At 41.0% G+C, this 19,408-nt stretch overlaps 1 protein-coding gene across 1 annotated transcript in view; it reads right to left on the bottom strand.

Moving 5' to 3' along the window:
• ptprua (protein tyrosine phosphatase receptor type Ua) overlaps positions 1–19,408 on the bottom strand; it is a 489,507-nt gene that overhangs the window by 195,038 nt on the left and 275,061 nt on the right. The window lies entirely within an intron of this gene.

Genomic DNA, 19,408 nt, shown 5'->3' with positions numbered 1-19,408 from the left:
TACATAAACCATCAAATATGGTGCTGTGAGACTTCCAGTCTATGTTTATGTATTTATTCTTATACTGAGATTTGTGAGCATCTAACTACATTTCGTTTAAGGCAGGCTCAGGGCTTGTGGCAAAGACAACCTGTGAGTAATCATCAAAATAATTATGATCACCAGTATAAACACAGCCACCAGATGGGACTGAATACTGGCTTTCTGTAACATGAAGAAAGAAAAAAAAAAAACAAGCCTTATCCTCCAACTGTTCATGTAAGCACACAAACATCAACATCTATCTAGATGCACTACAGACTGTTATTATACATACAGGACACTTTTTCCATGGAACAAAAACATGTATTCTATTCCCTTCTTGCGGGTTTATTGATAGCATGCAATATTGTTATCATACTGCTTATCCTCCATGTATTACACCACTCTCCCCAATGGAGAATGAGTGTGCAATATTGTTACAATATTCCGCATTGTCAAGACAACACGATGTCACACATCATAGCACATGCGAAGATCCAATGACATTTTCTACTGTGCATGCACACAATCATTTCTTTGTCAGCCAGGAAAGAGAGAACATAAGGCGAATCCAGTGTTAGGTTTAAGCACTAAATAAATAAACTGAAAACAGAAACTAAAGACGCGTTGAACATCTGAAAGGCTACCAAAACTTCATTATATATTCTTCACGCATATTTACAAGAGAAAAACATACCAACGGACATTGAAAAACTGGAAGAGACACACATCGGAGATGTAAAACTTCCACACTAGCGAGTGACAGTTTGTAGACAAACATGGCTACTAGGTTTGCTTCATTAAAAGCGGAAGATTTTGAGAGAATTTTGGCTGCCAGGTCACTCCATTGTGTATAGTTGTCGATGATGATTTTAAAAGTAACTAAGTAAATCTCATCTCATCTCATTATCTGTAGCCGCTTTATCCTTCTACAGGGTCGCAGGCAAGCTGGAGCCTATCCCAGCTGACTACGGGCGAAAGGCGGGGTACACCCTGGACAAGTCACTAAGTAAATCACAAAGTGATAATAATAATAATCGGGGCGGCATGGTGGTGTAGTGGTTAGTGCTGTCGCCTCACAGCAAGAAGGTCTGGGTTCGAGCCCCGTGGCCGGCGAGGGCTTTTCTGTGCGGAGTTTACATGCTTTCCCCATGTCCGCGTGGGTTTCCTCCAGGTGCTCCGGTTTTCTCCACAGTCCAAAGACATGCAGGTTAGGTTAACTGGTGACTCTAAATTGACCGTAGGTGTGAATGTGAGTGTGAGTGGTTGTCTGTGTCTATGTGTCAGCCCTGTGATGACCTGGCAACTTGTCCAGGGTGTACCCCGCCTTTCGCCCGTAGTCAGCTGGGATAGGCTCCAGCTTGCCTGTGACCCTGTAGAACAGGATAAAGTGGCTACAGATAATGAGATGAGAATAATAATCAGCTTGACTGCACTAGCATTGGCCTGCACTAGCAGTGGCCTTCACTAACACTACACCAGGTAGAAGGTAACTGGACAGCCGCGCTAAGAGCACCGAGTCGCCAGTAAGCTCACAATGGCCTTTCGTAATGCTAATGCTGTATGATACACCAGCTAGAAGGTAACTGGACTACCATGCTAACAGCAGTGAGTCATGGGTAAGCTCAGGTTGGCCTTCACTAACACTACTGCTGAATGCTACATCAGCTAGAAGGCAACTGGACTGCCGTGCTAACAGCACCAAGTCACAGGTAAGCTTGCATTGGCCTTCAAGAAGGCTGATATGAAGAGAATGTGTATGTATAATAATAATAATTAGTAGTAGTAGTATTATATTGGCTGGCTTTATTCATGGTCTATCAGATATATTCCATTTGGCTACTCGTCTTCGACTCGTTCAATGTCAGGCTAGCTGAATTTGATTTGATTTATTAGCTCTGCCATAGCAAGATCTATATATGTACATACATTATGGCTGGGAAACTACTACAGCTTGCGCCAATTACAGTGGCCCCATTGTACTGAATCTGCATGTCTTTAAACTGTGGGGGAAACCGGAGCACCTGGAGGAAACCCATGCAGACACGGGGAGAACATGCATATTCCACACAGAAAGGCCCCTGTTGGCCGTGAGGTTCGAACTCGGAACCTTCTTGCTGTGAGGCAACAGTGATAACCACTACACCACTGTGCCGTGAAAGGAATATATCTGATAGACCACTCAAAGCCAGCCATCTCATCTCATCTCATCTCATTATCTCTAGCCGCTTTATCCTTCTACAGGGTCGCAGGCAAGCTGGAGCCTATCCCAGCTGACTACGGGCGAAAGGCGGGGTACACCCTGGACAAGTCGCCAGGTCATTGCAGGGCTGACACATAGACACAGACAACCATTCACACTCACATTCACACCTACGGTCAATTTACAGTCACCAGTTAACCTAACCTGCATGTCTTTGGACTGTGGGGGAAACCGGAGCACCCGGAGGAAACCCACGCGGACATAGGGAGAACATGCAAACTCCGCACAGAAAGGCCCTCGCCGGCCACGGGGCTCGAACCCGGACCTTCTTGCTGTGAGGCGACAGCGCTAGCCACTACACCACCGTGCCGCCCAAAGCCAGCCAATATTATTTAATTATTTTAAGCTACAAAACATATTTTGATTTTGCAAAAGATATTTTGGTTTTTAATTGTACATTACCCAGGCCAAAAGAGATGCAGTACCTTCCACTGAAAATGAGGCTGATGATGAACCAACCAGGTATAGATAAGGCTTCCTATGAGACAAGATGCCAGCCAACTTCATCTTTTCAAACTGCTGCTCATGCCACATCACAGGACAGTGTAACACACTCTGAGGAAAGCACTATCCGCATACGTGAGCTCACAGATGTCCATGATTGGCTAGTGTGTCTGTGATTGACAGGGGAGAGAGAGTATGGCCATTTTTTCCCCCCATTGGCTCCTGGAAATGGATGGCTGTGGCATCATCTGGATTTGAACTTGTGATCTCCTGAACTTCTGAATGACTATGTACTTATTCATCTTCTGTAACTGCTTTATCCTGTCAGGGTTACAGTTAAGCCAGAGCCAGTCCTCGGAAGAATGTGCCGGAGGCAAAAGAATACACCCTGAATTGGAAACACCAGTTCATCACAGGGCCCCAGCCACACATGATCATTCACTACTAGTGTCTATTTAGCCTCACCAATCAACCCAACAGCATTTTTGGGAGGTCTGAGGAAGCAAGAGAACCTGGAGGACATCCTCATAGACATGAGGAAAATGTGAGGAACTCTACACAGAAAGTAATCATCATGCAACCTATGAAGAATCCATTATTATAATCCAACATTAGTGAGGTCAGGCACTGACATTGAGCAGAAGACCTGGTGCATTCCATTGGCATTCCCATTCATCCCAAATGTGTTCAGTGAGGTTGGTGTCAGGGATCTCTACAGGCCACCAGAGTTCTTCCATTTCAACTTTGGCAAACCATATCTTCATGGACCTTGTTTTGTGTGCAGAGGCACTTTCTTGCTGAAACAGGTTTGGGTAATTTGTTCAAGTAAAGAGAAATCATAAAGCTTTGTGGTAACAGTAGTGTTGTAGTCAAGACCACCTAAATCAAGACCAAGTCATGACCAAGACCAGAGTGCATCAAGACCGAGACAAGCCCAAAACTTTGTGAGGTTGAGACCAAGCCAAGACCAAGGCAGGGCAAGATCGAGTCAAGACCAGGACCAGACCAGTGAGTGTGAAGGGAGGCAGGGAGGGGTGATGACCATTAACAGTAATGAAAATTTGGAATTGGCAATGAGTCACATTATTGGTTACATTTGAAGTAGGAAGTTTTACATTCAATCACAATAATGATGTGAACAAATAAAACAGGGGTGGTACAGTGGTGTAGTGGTTAGCACTGTCACCTCACAGCAAGAAGGTTCTGGGTTTGAACCCAGTGGCCAACGAGGGCCTTTCTGTGTGGAGTTTGCATGTTCTCCCCGTGTCTGCATGGGTTTCCTCTGGGTACTCGGGTTTCCCCCACAGTTCAAAAGACATGCAGGTTAGGCTCATCGGTGGCTCTAAATTGACCGTAGGTGTGAATGTGAGTGTCAATTGTTGTTTGTCTCTATGTGTCAGCCCTGCAATGATCTGGTGACTTGTCCAGGGTGTACCCTGCCTCTTGCCCATAGTCAGCTGGGATAGGCATTAGCTTGCCCGTGACCCTGTACAGGATAAGCAGTTATGTATGATGGATGGACAAATAAATCAGACAATGCATATGCAATTTATTGATATCCCCACAGTTATGGTCTTGACCAGTCTTGAAATAAAATCCAGAGTCCTCTATGTTCGAGATCGAGACAGAGTAAAAATGCAGTCGATTCTGAGATGAGACCGAGACCTTCAAAAAGTGGTCTTGAGGACAAGACCGGTCTCAAGTACCACAATACTAGGTAACAGTTTGGGGAAGGCCAGTATATGGGCATGATGCTCAGGCATCCACAAACTTTTGGCCACATTGTATATCATACATTATTGAAAAATGTCTATTGTATTTATGATTCACCTAGGATCAGGAATCTCTATTAATCATAGGGGGTGGGGGAGCTTCATGATTGTGTCATGGTTGTGACATTCAACATTCCATGTGTCCTGTATACACCTTATATCTTTAATACAAACTGATTGTTTTTACCTCACCTGTGATGGAGTAAGCGGGGCAAGGTATTGTGATCAGTGCGGTTTGTTTGTGTATCTGTCTGTTAACAATCTAGTGTCTAGACGGTTGCACCGATTAACTTCAAATTTTCAGGGTAGGTGGGCAATGGTCCACAGATTACCTGATTAAATTTTGGGGGTAATCGGGTCAAGGTGAAGGTCAAGGTCACCAGAAAGGTCAACCATTTGGTCAAAATAACATTTTTCATTATAACTCAAAAACGGTTGCCGATAGACAGATGTTTACTATTATGAGCATATAGGAACTCCCATATGATCTTTAATTTGGCACCATGATCTTTGACCTTGAAAGTTCAAACTCATGGTCACAGATTTTAAGAGGGCTACAACTTGAAAACGGTTGATGGTAGACAGATATTTACCTTTATCATCTTATAGGAAGTGCCATATGGGCTTTCATTTGGCACCATGACATTTGACCTTGAATAACTCTGAAATGTCAAACTCAAGGTCATGCATTTTCATAGGACTATAACCTGACAGCTGATGATGATTGAGAAATATTACCATTATCAACATTCATTCATTCATTCATTCATTATCTCTAGCCGCTTTATCCTTCTACAGGGTCGCAGGCAAGCTGGAGCCTATCCCAGCTGACTACGGGCGAAAGGCGGGGTACACCCTGGACAAGTCGCCAGGTCATCACAGGGCTAACACATAGACACAGACAACCATTCACACTCACATTCACACCTACGGTCAATTTAGAGTCACCAGTTAACCTAACCTGCATGTCTTTGGACTGTGGGGGAAACCGGAGCACCCGGAGGAAACCCACACGGACACGGGGAGAACATGCAAACTCCACACAGAAAGGCCCTCGCCGGCCCCGGGGCTTGAACCCAGGACCTTCTTGCTGTGAGGCGACAGCGCTAACCACTACACCACCGTGCCGCCCCATTATCAACATATAGGTATAAAATAAGTGCTGCCGGGCGAGGTTTGTTTTGCCTGGCAACACTTGTTGACCATTATTATTCCTGCTTATTGTGGCAGTGAAAATTGGGTTTTCTTGGTAGTAGATTGACAACTCTTTTTACAATATGGTCTATATCATCTATATCTTATTGTTCTGCATTGTACACTCAGTCAGTACTTGTTTTCAGTTTGGTTTTAGTGCTAAAGGATTAAAAAGAGCCCTTTCTGGAATGTCTCTATCCAGACACAGGAACATACAGTCTATAAAAATGGATTCAAGGGGCAACAAAATCCCAAAGAAACACCAGTCATAATTATAATACCCCACCTTTCCATGTCAGAGAAATGGAAGAAATGAAAGAAACATGACTGTACATGTAATAGAAAATAGCTTACGTGACAGTACAGTACGTATGTGGTTTTGATTGGCCAAGCACAAAGACATGACAGTGAAGTCAATTCCTGGTGTCAGTCACTGGTGGACAGACAGGTGTATTATAGGCCATTGCTGCAGATAAGATAAAACTGGTGATGTGATGCTGTAGTCACATTGTGGCACATGTGGTACACAAGCATGGGTTAAATTTTCCAAAAGAGGTGATGCTGTTAATCCCTGTTCCTGGACCTCCATTATAAACAATACAACCCTACAATCGTGCTTGGATGTAAGAAGTATCAGGAAAGGATTAAAAAGATCTGCACCCACTAAGAATCGAAACCAAATATATTCTCAGCATTTCAAATCAGTAGTGATGGAAGAAATTACAAATAGGATATTTGCACAGCAAAGTGTGGCAAGTGGACCCTTTATACCGTAACACACCAGAGCTGCTAAACACTGCTCGTCTATATGGAAATGCCTTAAAATCATCTCCAACTACCAAAAAAAAAAAAGAAAGAAACTATCAGTGCATTGAATCTATTTTCCTCAGGTATCTCAAGACCTAGTGCAAAATGGAAAAAAGAAAAACTTCTAAAAGTTTGCAGATGATATCTGTCTCATGGTACTAATGGTAGATTCTATTGCTATGTTGGATGCCTCATATCTTGGCATGCCAATAGCAGTGGGAATTGTTGAAATGAAAGCCCACACCTTCCCCTTCTTCCATCCAATTTCCCACAATCCCAATCTTTAACATTTTTGGGGAGGATACAGACAGCATTGCCAAAAAAAAACACCCATGTACATTCTACATCAACTGAAAATGTTGATACTGATAACAGCCAACAAACAACCAACAAATGTGAGGCAGTTTTAGAGGAACAGGTGCATCCAGTGGTAAAAACACTTTTTCTTGATGATGCCCTTATATTCTTGGATGATAATAGGTCCAAACATACTGCGAAAATGATTCAAGTGTGGTCTAATGAACACCAGCATGAAATCAAGTGCTTCTATGGCCTATTCAATTGCCCATTTGCCTTTATGCAGATCCTGGGAATAAGATCTGACATGCATCCGGATATTCCATTTCTTCCATTAACTGTGGACCCTCAAGACCACATTTAGTAATACATTTCTGCCCAGTTTCGGGTGCAATTAAGACACATTCTGTCCAAAAGACCTTGGATATTATGTACAATACTAGTGTCCAAGCTGAACCAAGCAGTTCACACACGGCTTACCTCGGCACATTTTGACATTGCCACAATCTTCAGCAATGCACAGAAGCTCCACAATTTAACAATGAACTAAGCTGCTATGAGATAAGCACATTCTTTTCCCACACAACAAAAAAAGATTAACATATTATTCTGGAATGACTGACAGACCGACTGTATGGAAACCCCGCCCCCTTCCCTACCGTACATCTCACAAGCTCTCAACAAGACTCACTTGACATTGTCACTTTCTGGCAAGGTACTATTTAAATCTATTAAAGTACAGTATGATCAACTTACTGAGCATTAGACAAATACATACAATACCAATCTAAAGTTTGGACACATCTACTAATTCAATTGATTTTTTTTAATTTTTAAAAAATTAAAAAAAATTTTTTAATTTTTAAAATACACTTCATGTTTTAAAGTAATGATGGATGTCGTTTCTCTTTATTTAGTTGGCGGTACTTGACATACAACCCCGATTCCAAAAAAGTTGGGACAAAGTACAATTGTAAATAAAAACGGAATGCAATGATGTGGAAGTTTCAAAATTCCATATTTTATTCAGAATAGAACATACATGACATATCAAATGTTTAAACTGAGAAAATGTATCATTTAAAGAGAAAAATTAGGGGATTTTAAATTTCATGACAACAACACATCTCAAAAATGTTGGGACAAGGCCATGTTTACCACTATGAGACATCCCCTTTTCTCTTTACAACAGTCTGTAAACGTCTGGGGACTGAGGAGACAAGTTGCTCAAGTTTAGGGATAGGAATGTTAACCCATTCTTGTCTAATGTAGGATTCTAGTTGCTCAACTGTCTTGGGTCTTTTTTGTCGTATCTTCCGTTTTATGATGCGCCAAATGTTTTCTATGGGTGAAAGATCTGGACTGCAGGCTGGCCAGTTCAGTACCCGGACCCTTCTTCTATGCAGCCATGATGCTGTAATTGATGCAGTATGTGGTTTGGCATTGTCATGTTGGAAAATGAAAGGTCTTCCCTGAAAGAGACGTCGTCTGGATGGGAGCATATGTTGCTCTAGAACCTGGATATACCTTTCAGCATTGATGGTGTCTTTCCAGATGTGTAAGCTGCCCATGCCACATGCACTAATGCAACCCCATACCATCAGAGATGCAGGCTTCTGAACTGAGCGCTGATAACAACTTGGGTCGTCCTTCTCCTCTTTAGTCCGAATGACACGGCGTCCCTGATTTCCATAAAGAACTTCAAATTTTGATTCGTCTGACCACAGAACAGTTTTCCACTTTGCCACAGTCCATTTAAATGAGCCTTGGCCCAGAGAAGACGTCTGCGCGTCTGGATCATGTTTAGATACGGCTTCTTCTTTGAACTATAGAGTTTTAGCTGGCGACGGCGGATGGCACGGTGAATTGTGTTCACAGATAATGTTCTCTGGAAATATTTTGTGATTTCCAATACAGAAGCATGCCTGTATGTGATGCAGTGCCGTCTAAGGGCCCGAAGATCACGGGCACCCAGTATGGTTTTTCGGCCTTGACCCTTACACACAGAGATTCTTCCAGATTCTCTGAATCTTTTGATGATATTATGCACTGTAGATGATGATATGTTCAAACTCTTTGCAATTTTACACTGTCGAACTCCTTTCTGATATTGCTCCACTATTTGTTGGCGCAGAATTAGGGGGATTGGTGATCCTCTTCCCATCTTTACTTCCGAGAGCCGCTGCCACTCCAAGATGCTCTTTTTATACCCAGTCATGTTAATGACCTATTGCCAATTGACCTAATGAGTTGCAATTTGGTCCTCCAGCTGTTCCTTTTTTTGTACCTTTAACTTTTCCAGCCTCTTATTGCCCCTGTCCCAACTTTTTTGAGATGTGTTGCTGTCATGAAATTTCAAATGAGCCAATATTTGGCATGAAATTTCAAAATGTCTCACTTTTGACATTTGATATGTTGTCTATGTTCTATTGTGAATACAATATCAGTTTTTGAGATTTCTAAATTATTGCATTATGTTTTTATTGACAATTTGTACTTTGTCCCAACTTTTTTGGAATCGGGGTTGTAATATGGATTACTACAGTTGTGGAATAGGGCTATTTACTGTATGTTTATTATTTACTGTTTACTGTTTGTTCTCAAACGCATTAAGAAGGCAAAAAACTTGCCGATAATTAACTTTTGATGAGGCAGAGCTGTTGATTGAAATGCATTCCAGGTGACTACCTCATGAAGCTGGTTAATATATATATACACACACACACACACACACACACACACACACACACACACACGTGTATGTACATACATTATGGCTGGGAAACCACTACAGCTTGCACCAATTACAGTGGCGCCATTGTACCAAATCTGCATGTCTTTGTGGAAAGTGTCATCGAGGTTAACACTGGCTACTTTGAAGAATCAAAAATATCAAACCTATTTAGTTTTTTTGGACACTTTTTTTTTAATTTACCACATAATTTATATATATGTTCCAGATGTTATTTCATAGTTGTGGTGTCTTCAGTATTGTTCTACAATGTAGAAAATAGTCCAAATACAGAAAAAAACAAAACAAAACACAAAACCCTAGGTGTGTCCAAACGTTTGACTTGTACTGTATCTGTTAAAGCCATACTGCCTTTCAGATTGTTCGTTTAGCGACAGAATAATACAGTCAGTGCACAGTCAAAGGTAAACCTGTAGATAGCAGTAATGCAACACTGGATGTCAGCTGCCGTAAAACCTAGAAGAAGGAGAAGAAAGTAAACCTCAGCATGTGCACATGGACTTCCTCTGTCTGTTTGACTGCGCGAAGCGAGCGATTTCATGCATGTTATTTGCTTTAATAACCTCAAATTAAATAACTTCCCAGCCACAGAATGGCCTGTTTTTTTAATTACAGAAATAAACATACATCACAATGACCTAATTTCAAAGGGAACTAAATTTCACGGATTTTATGAAATCGAAAGGCCATCTAGATTCAAGTATACTTATTAGGGAAACCTTTGAACTGAAAATCCAACACACACAAACACACACACAAAAAAAAAAAAAGTTGGGGGGAGGTATTTTCATTTTTCAGTCAAAAAGGATAAAATAAAAGACCTAAAAGGATTAAATAAGCCTACAACACATTGTTAAATCTAACCCTTTACAAACATTTTTTTTTTTTTTTGCTTATTTACTGTATAGGACTTAAAAATCAGGCGGCATGATGGTGTAGTGGTTAGCGCTGTCGCCTCACAGCAAGAAGTTCCGGGTTCGAGCCCCGTGGCCGGCGAGGGCCTTTCTGTGCGGAGTTTGCATGTTCTCCCCGTGTCTGCGTGGGTTTCCTCCAGGTGCTCCGGTTTCCCCCACAGTCCAAAGACATGCAGGTTAGGTTAACTGGTGACTCTAAATTGACCGTAGGTGTGAATGTGAGTGTGAATGGTTGTCTGTGTCTATGTGTCAGCCCTGTGATGACCTGGCGACTTGTCCAGGGTGTACCCCGCCTTTCGCCCGTAGTCAGCTGGGATAGGCTCCAGCTCGCCTGCGACTCTGTAGAACAGGATAAAGTGGCTAGAGATAATGAGATGAGATGAGATGAATCTCTTTGCTAGATTTGCAGTCTGTCATACATCCAACCCTTGTTAAATGGTATTTCTGTATAGTACTATATGAATTTATTTTTGCTTTATTATTTATAACCATATACTAGGCCAATGTAATAATACAAATGCATTTTACAGCATGAGAAAAATGAATAATTGGGGAAATTGTGTATTTTAACACAGCTTGTCCAGCGGGCTGATTGTGTCACACATAACTGACAATTGTTGTTATAGCAGCTAGTTAGAATTACACAATTTGTTAGAATATTTGCTAACAGGATAACACTATTTTCTCATTTCTCAGATAAAACACCAACAAAAACATCAGGGACAATTTACACAATCGCAATATTTTAACTCATGCATAAATTAAGAGATAATACACAGCATTCCCATTACACACAAGCAGCTACAGTATAATATTTTTTTCTCACATTGCCAATTTCAATTTTAATTGCACACTTTTTACACAACATGGATTTTCTGTACACAGCAGTAATTTTACTAGGGTGAGTTGAATCTCTTCCTATATCTTTATTCCTAAAATTGCATTTCCACCCTGGTCCGAATTTTCAGATTGCTCTATGATTGATAGTTTCTTCCATTTCACAGTGCTTTTTAAATCCTGTGCCTCACACAAAGTACATTTAATTGAAGTGATTAGGTACAATCTTAGTTAATTGAATATTAATTTTTGGTGCAACGTGAGTGCATTTTGAGACTGCATAAAGTCACGTTTTGTTCTTCACCTCCTTGTGTTCATCCATCTCTCCATCAGTGGAATAAACAATCTCTTCTAATTTGCTGAACATGTATCATTTTTCCCTCCAAACTCTACATTAGCAGGCGAGAACGCAACAGGTAAACATTCATTTTATATTTACCTGAAAAACACAGAGCTACGAATTCAGCAACAAAACAACAGATGGCATTTGAGCTGAGATTTAATCAGTTCTATTCAAATTATTGATAGAACTGTGGTACAAACTGCTGAAAAGGTTAATGATGGCTAAAACAGAAAGGTGTTAGCATTAACTTTTTTTCAGCAGTTTGTGCTACAGTGGCTCTTCTGTGGGATTGGACCATATGGGCTAGCCTTTGTGCCCCACGTGAATCAATGAGCCTTCGATACCCATGACCCTTTGGATCTTTGGACCATTTTTGGTAGGTACTAACCACTGCATACCAGGAACACGCCACAAGATGTATCATTTCGGAGATGCTCAGACCCAGTCATATAGCCATCACAATTTGGCCCTTGTCAAAGTCGCTCAAATTCTTACGCTTGCCCATTTTTCCTGCTTCCAAGACACTGACTTCAAGAACTGACTGTTCTTTTGCTGCATAATACTAATATATTTTACCCCTTGACAGGTGCCACTGTAAAAAGATAATCAATGTAATTCACTTCTTCACATGTCAGAAACAAAAAAACAATAACTGGATAGGGCGTGCCCAGCATTAGCAACTTATTGCTTGCTAGAATGAACATGGGGTAAAAATCCGTTTGAAGAATGATCTATAGAAGCCATTGTACATCCACATGAATAAATGAAAGTGCAGGGAAATGCTACGACACATTTCAAGTCCATCGAAGCAAGAACTGTTCAGCATCTTAAAACTAGACTGCCTTTCCGATTTTTCAAATTGAGGTCATTTAAAAAAAATTTCCCCGACACTCAATTATTTTTGTTTAGTGGACCGAAAGCTACAGAATTTGAATCACAGACTTCCAATTTTATTTGTTTTTTTTTTAAATAGAACAATTAATGAATTTAAGGCCACATGGCCCTAAATTCTCCACTATTTTTTCATGCTTCACCATGACACAATACAAGATACTATATCATGCATCACGTGGTGGGCTTTCCCTGTTCGCACAAGGCATTGTGGGATACAAATTTGAAACAGGAGAGAAAAATGGAGGACATGAGTTGTGCGAATGAAACGTGAAAGACCGACTACAGTAATGGAAAGTGAGAAGAAAAGACGTTATGTTATATACGAAGGAAAGGAAACGCAGGACCAAACTAATAAATATCGGCGCTCAGCGAGCACCTCGGTGTGATCAGCTGTTCGTTTAGCGACAGAATGATAGAACCGTCAATGCACGGTCAAAGGTAAACCTGTAGATGGCAGTAATGCAACACTGTGGATGCCAGCTGCCGTAAAACCCAAAAGAAGAAGGAAAAGAAGAAAAAGAAGAAGAAGAAGAAGAAGGTAAACCTGCACATGTGCAGCACATGGACTTCCTCTGTCTGCTTGACTGCACAAAGTGAGCAATTTCATGCACATTATTTGCTCAGGAATCCTTTGAAATTAAATAACTTCCCAGCCACAGAATGGCCTGATTTTTTTTTTTTGAGATATTACAGAAATAAACAAAAATAACAATGACCCAATTTCAGAGGGAACTAAATTTCACCTATTTTATGAACTCGAAAGGCCATCTACTTTTAACTTTTTTACAGTGCCAGGCACTCATCCCAGATGATGTCATGTCAAAAGGAAGCCAAGATCACGTTCTGACAAATTAGCACCTGATTGAACAGTGAAAATGTGCAAACCTGTAGCCTGTATTTCATAACAGCTGGATTCTCTAGAGTGGATTTTCTTGCTAAGATTGAAGTGCTGGAGAGAGGGTGATAATTAAAGGTCCCCATCCTTACCTGTGGGTGTTTTTTTTTTTTTTTTTTTACTCTTGCTCTGTTTTGCTGCGTAAACTGCAGGCTTTCACACTTTATTAATCCAATTAATTTTGATGTTTCTGCTGTTTACAATTAATCATTAACGCATGACATGCTGACTATGGCTGAAGAAATCTAATGTGAAATCATGGCTAGAGGAAAACAAGAAGAGATGGGGTTGGGTGTGGGGTGGGATATAGAGAAAGCCCTCCGGAAAGTTCTCTGAAGTGATAAATAAAGTGAATTCGTTCACAGTGAATGAATGAATCTTCTACCTTTATTCACTGCCAGCACGGAAGGCGTTTATTTCCTGATTAGTTTAATCTCTCGCTATTTGCATGAAAAAACCTGCTTTATTACCTGTCCAATATGGCAAAAGAGAAAATGCAAAAATAAGCAAATTTCCTATTCCAGTTCATTGATGGTGGCTTATTAATTTTTCATCTTCCATTTTAAATGTTTGCTCAGCCATTTAGTTATGCTGATGCCAAGGGTTTGGAGAATCAATATTTGCATTGTTGTAATATCCTGTCGTGTAACAGAGAACTGTGCAAATGCCTGTATACAATAGCAACATTATTGTATATTTATTTATAGCATGATTCTTCGGGGCAGCCGTGGCTTGAGGGTTAGAGAATCAGCCTTGGGCCCAAAGGGTTGCTGGTTTGATTTCTGGGACTGGCAGGAACGATATGAGGAGAGTTGAGTGAATGAAGAGCACTTTCCCCTCCCTCTGTCTCATGGCTGAAGTGCCCTTGAGCAAGGTACCTAACCCCCAACTGCTCCCCGGGCGCTGTAGCATAGCTGCCCACTGCTCTGGGTGTGTGTGTGTGTGTGTGTGTGTGTGTGTTCACTTCTTCAGATGGGTGAAATGCAGAGGAGGAATTTTGCTGTGCTTGAGTGTATGAGTGACAAATAAAGACTTATTTTTAGGATTATAAAATAATTCTTTGTCTCTCTCTCTTTTTTACAGTCAGAGAGAATTATACAGAATCACTTTCAAATAGGCCCATCACTTTTTTTGGAAGATCTCTTCTCATCTCATCTCATCATCTCTAGCCGCTCCATCCTTCTACAGGGTCGCAGGCAAGCTGGAGCCTATCCCAGCTGACTACGGGCGAAAGGCGGGGTACACCCTGGACAAGTCGCCAGGTCATCACAGGGCTGACACATAGACACAGACAACCATTCACACTCACATTCACACCTACGGTCAATTTAGAGTCACCAGTTAACCTAACCTGCATGCCTTTGGACTGTGGGGGAAACCGGAGCCGGGGAGAACATGCAAACTCCACACAGAAAGGCCCTCGCTGGCCACGGGGCTCGAACCCGGACCTTTTTGCTGTGAGGTGACAGCGCTAACCACTACACCACCATGCCGCCCCTTTTTTGGAAGATCAAGAAAATAATTTCACATGAATGGCCAAGTGCCACGATCCTCTCCAGGCACCCTTTTTTTTCTTCTTCTTAAATTACATTACCAGCTTCGACACGCAAGACTGAATATACACTTATTCATTGTTTTAAAGATATTCTGATAACACCATAAGCTTAAAAACTTGTTTGTAAGACACATTTTTAAAAGCTATATGTATACAATCATTTAAATATCTATTTTTAAAGTACATTTTACTTAAAGCTAGACTGCCTTTCAGGGTGCTTTTTTCAAGTGTAGGTCATAAAAAGAATTTTCCACGACACCCAGTTATTTTTGTTTAGTGGATCGAAAGCTACTGAATTCGAATCACAGACGTCCGATTTTATTTATTTATTTTTTAAATCGAACAATTAATGAATTTAGGGCCACGTGGCCTGAAATTCCCCGTTATTTTTTCCTGCTTCACCATGACGCAATACAAGATACTACATCATGCATCATGTGGTGGGCTTTCCCCGTTCGCGCAAGGCATTGTGGGATACAAATTTGAAGCAGGAGAGAAAAATGGAGGACATGAGTGTGCGAATGAAATGTGAAAGACCGACGACAGTAACGGAAAGTGAGAAGAAAAGACGATATTTTATATACAAAGGAAAGGAAATGCAGGACCAAACTAATAAATGTCAGCGCTCAGCGAGCACCTCGGTGTGATCAGCTGTTTGTTTAGCGACAGAATGATGGAACTGTCAGTGCACGCTCAAAGATAAACCTGTAGATGGAAGTAATGCAACACTGTGGATGCCAGCTACTGTAAAACCCAAAAGAAGAAGGTAAACCTGCGCATGCGCAAATGGACTTCCTCTGTCTGCTGACTGCGCAAAGCGAGCGATTTCATGCACATTATTTGCTTTAATCCCCTCAAATTAAATAACTTCCCAGCCACAGAATGGCCTGTTTTTTTTTTCTTTTTTTGAGATATTACAGAAATAAACATCTCACAATGACCAAATTTCAGATGGAAATACATTTCATTGATTTTATGAAATCAAAAGTCCATCTAGCTTTAAATCAAGTCATTTTAATTTTCATTTTAAGGAAGCAGTTAGTGCTCAGCCTTTTTGGGAACTTTAGTTAAAACTTCCTGCATGATGCTCCCTCATGAAGCTGGATGAGAAAATGCTGATGTGTCCAAAACATATCAAAACATATACACACACACACTATATATATATATATATATATATATATATATATATATATATATATATATAAACCCCTTCACCACTACAGGCCGCTATTCTGGTCTCATTGTAGTTGGGAAACCCCTGTGTATGCCCCTGTATACGCCGACTGGTTGAGAAGTCAAATTCCCTGGGATTTCCTGCGACGTAATTTAGATAAGTGCAATGTTATTTTATGTTAATTAGGGTTAAACCTCTTTCTTTCAGTAAATATGTCAATTTACCCATGTTCAGTTTATTGGTATACAACCCCGATTCCAAAAAAGTTGGGACAAAGTACAAATTGTAAATAAAAATGGAATGCAATGATGTGGAAGTTTCAAAATTCCATATTTTATTCAGAATAGAACATAGATGACATATCAAATGTTTAAACTGAGAAAATGTATCATTTAAAGAGAAAAATTAGGTGATTTTAAATTTCATGACAACAACACATCTCAAAAAAGTTGGGACAAGGCCATGTTTACCACTGTGAGACATCCCCTTTTCTCTTTACAACAGTCTGTAAACGTCCGGGGACTGAGGAGACAAGTTGCTCAAGTTTAGGGATAGGAATGTTAACCCATTCTTGTCTAATGTAGGATTCTAGTTGCTCAACTGTCTTAGGTCTTTTTTGTCGTATCTTCCGTTTTATGATGCGCCAAATGTTTTCTATGGGTGAAAGATCTGGACTGCAGGCTGGCCAGTTCAGTACCCGGACCCTTCTTCTATGCAGCCATGATGCTGTAATTGATGCAGTGCGTGGTTTGGCATTGTCATGTTGGAAAATGCAAGGTCTTCCCTGAAAGAGACATCGTCTGGATGGGAGCATATGTTGCTCTAGAACCTGGATATACCTTTCAGCATTGATTGCGTCTTTCCAGATGTGATTTCTGAGCCCTTTCCTGAGCCCATTTTGTGATTTCCAATACAGAAGCATGCCTGTACAGTATGTGATGCAGTGCCGTCTAAGGGCCCGAAGATCACGGGCACCCAGTATGGTTTTCCGGCCTTGACCCTTACGCACAGAGATTCTTCCAGATTCTCTGAATCTTTTGATGATATTATGCACTGTAGATGATATGTTCAAACTCTTTGCAATTTTACACTGTCGAACTCCTTTCTGATATTGCTCCACTATTTGTCGGTGCAGAATTAGGGGGATTGGTGATCCTCTTCCCATCTTTACTTCTGAGAGCCACCACCACTCCAAGATGCTCTTTTTATACCCAGTCATGTTAATGACCTCTTACCAATTGACCTAATGAGTTGCAATTTGGTCCTCCAGCTGTTCCTTTTTTGTACCTTTAACTTTTCCAGCCTCTTATTGCCCCTGACCCAACTTTTTTGAGATGTGTTGCTGTCATGAAATTTCAAATGAGCCAATATTTGGCATGAAATTTCAAAATGACTCACTTTTGACATTTGCTATGTTGTCTATGTTCTATTGTAAATACAATATCATTTTTTGAGATTTGTAAATTATTGCATTCCGTTTTTATTTACAATTTGTCCTTTGTCCCAACATTTTTGGAATCGGGGTTGTAAGTGTTACATATGCCCAAAGCAGAATTCCTCTAGTTTCCAACAGTACCAAATATTTGACGATGGCACCCACTCTAGATCACTATATTTAGGGCCCGAGCATTGCAGGAAAATGTCAAAATCCCATCTTCCATCCAACATTAGCCGCCATCACGTCCTCATTTGAGATATCCACTATTCCTTTGCAATTTATTGTTGTGTCTGTCTGAAGTGTATTCCTACCAACTTTTAAGGAAACCCAATGAACTGCCAAGGAGAAGTGTGAAAGAGTATGTAAAAAACAGGTGAACAAATTCCAATGTTTTAACCTATTTTTTACGTACTCTCTTGCACTTCTCCCAGGCAGTTCATCTGTTTTCCATGAAAGTTGGTTGGTAAAAACTTGAGACGTACGGGATGATAAATTGCAAAGGAATAGTGGATACCTCAAATGAGAATGTGATGGCGCCCAATGTTAAATGGAATGTGGGACTTTCAAATTTTCCCGCATTTTTTTGAGGGTCTTAGAGTGGCTGAAAACACATGGAACTTTACTCCAGGATTTGTCCTAGGATATCTTTTGAGTTGATATTGTAAATCATCACAGGGTAGCCTCATGAGCTACATAGCGCCCCCTATATCAAAATATATCGCTTTGGTTGCCACTCAGTTCATCCAGCATTCATGAGTTTTAGAAGGAAAACACATCTGCATTTAACAAATGCAACAGCTCACACTGCATTTTTTGATTACAAAATGTGACAGGCACAATTTCACGAGTGCGAGGGCCCTTTATTGCTGCTAGCGGCTATATTTTCTTTTAAAATTGTGTACTGGATTATATAGAATTTATCATAAAGTTACTTAGCATTAATGGTATTTCTTCTATGAAGTTATTGTCTATATAGCAGGCTGTATATGAGGTTACGTAGTGGTGAAAGGGTTAAAGTGTCCAAACTTTTGCCTGGTAGTTTATTTAACCCATCTCACCTCATCTCATTATCTCTAGCTGCTTTATCCTTCTACAGGGTCGCAGGCAAGCTGGAGCCTATCCCAGCTGACTACGGGCGAAAGGCGGGGTACACCCTGGACAAGTCGCCAGGTCATCACAGGGCTGACACATAGACACAGACAACCATTCACACTCACATTCACACCTACGGTCAATTTAGAGTCGCCAGTTAACCTAACCTGCATGTCTTTGGACTGTGTGGGAAACCGGAGCACCCGGAGGAAACCCACGCGGACACGGGGAGAACATGCAAACTCCGCACAGAAAGGCCCTCGCCAGCCCCGGGGCTCGAACCCAGGACCTTCTTGCTGTGAGGCGACAGCGCTAACCACTACACCACCGTGCCACCCGCTATTATTATTATTATTCAGTAATCATACAATTGTTAGAGTAAATTCCAGTCCTCCAATTTGATTGGTCGAGCCAAGAGTAACTATATTTCCTATAATCGCACTGGGACATTTCACTGTGTGCATCACTCCTCTTGTTTGTGCTAGCCGAATAAAATTTCACTTCCTGGAACAAAACGGTTACTACATTCGAGTTAGTGATATCATCAGTGGACATGGACATGACAAATATTTTTTGGCTTAAAACATGAAAGCTCAGGGCAGCACTGTGGTGTAGTGGTTAGCACTGTCGCCTCACAGCAACAAGGTTCTGGGTTCAAGCCCAGCAACTGACGAGGGCCTTTCTGTGTGGAGTTTGCATGTTCTCCCCGTGTC

Source organism: Neoarius graeffei, chromosome 22, assembly GCF_027579695.1.
Source record: "Neoarius graeffei isolate fNeoGra1 chromosome 22, fNeoGra1.pri, whole genome shotgun sequence".
In the NCBI taxonomy this organism is placed as follows: Eukaryota; Metazoa; Chordata; class Actinopteri; order Siluriformes; family Ariidae; genus Neoarius; species Neoarius graeffei.
This window is presented reverse-complemented; position numbering and strand designations above follow the sequence as displayed.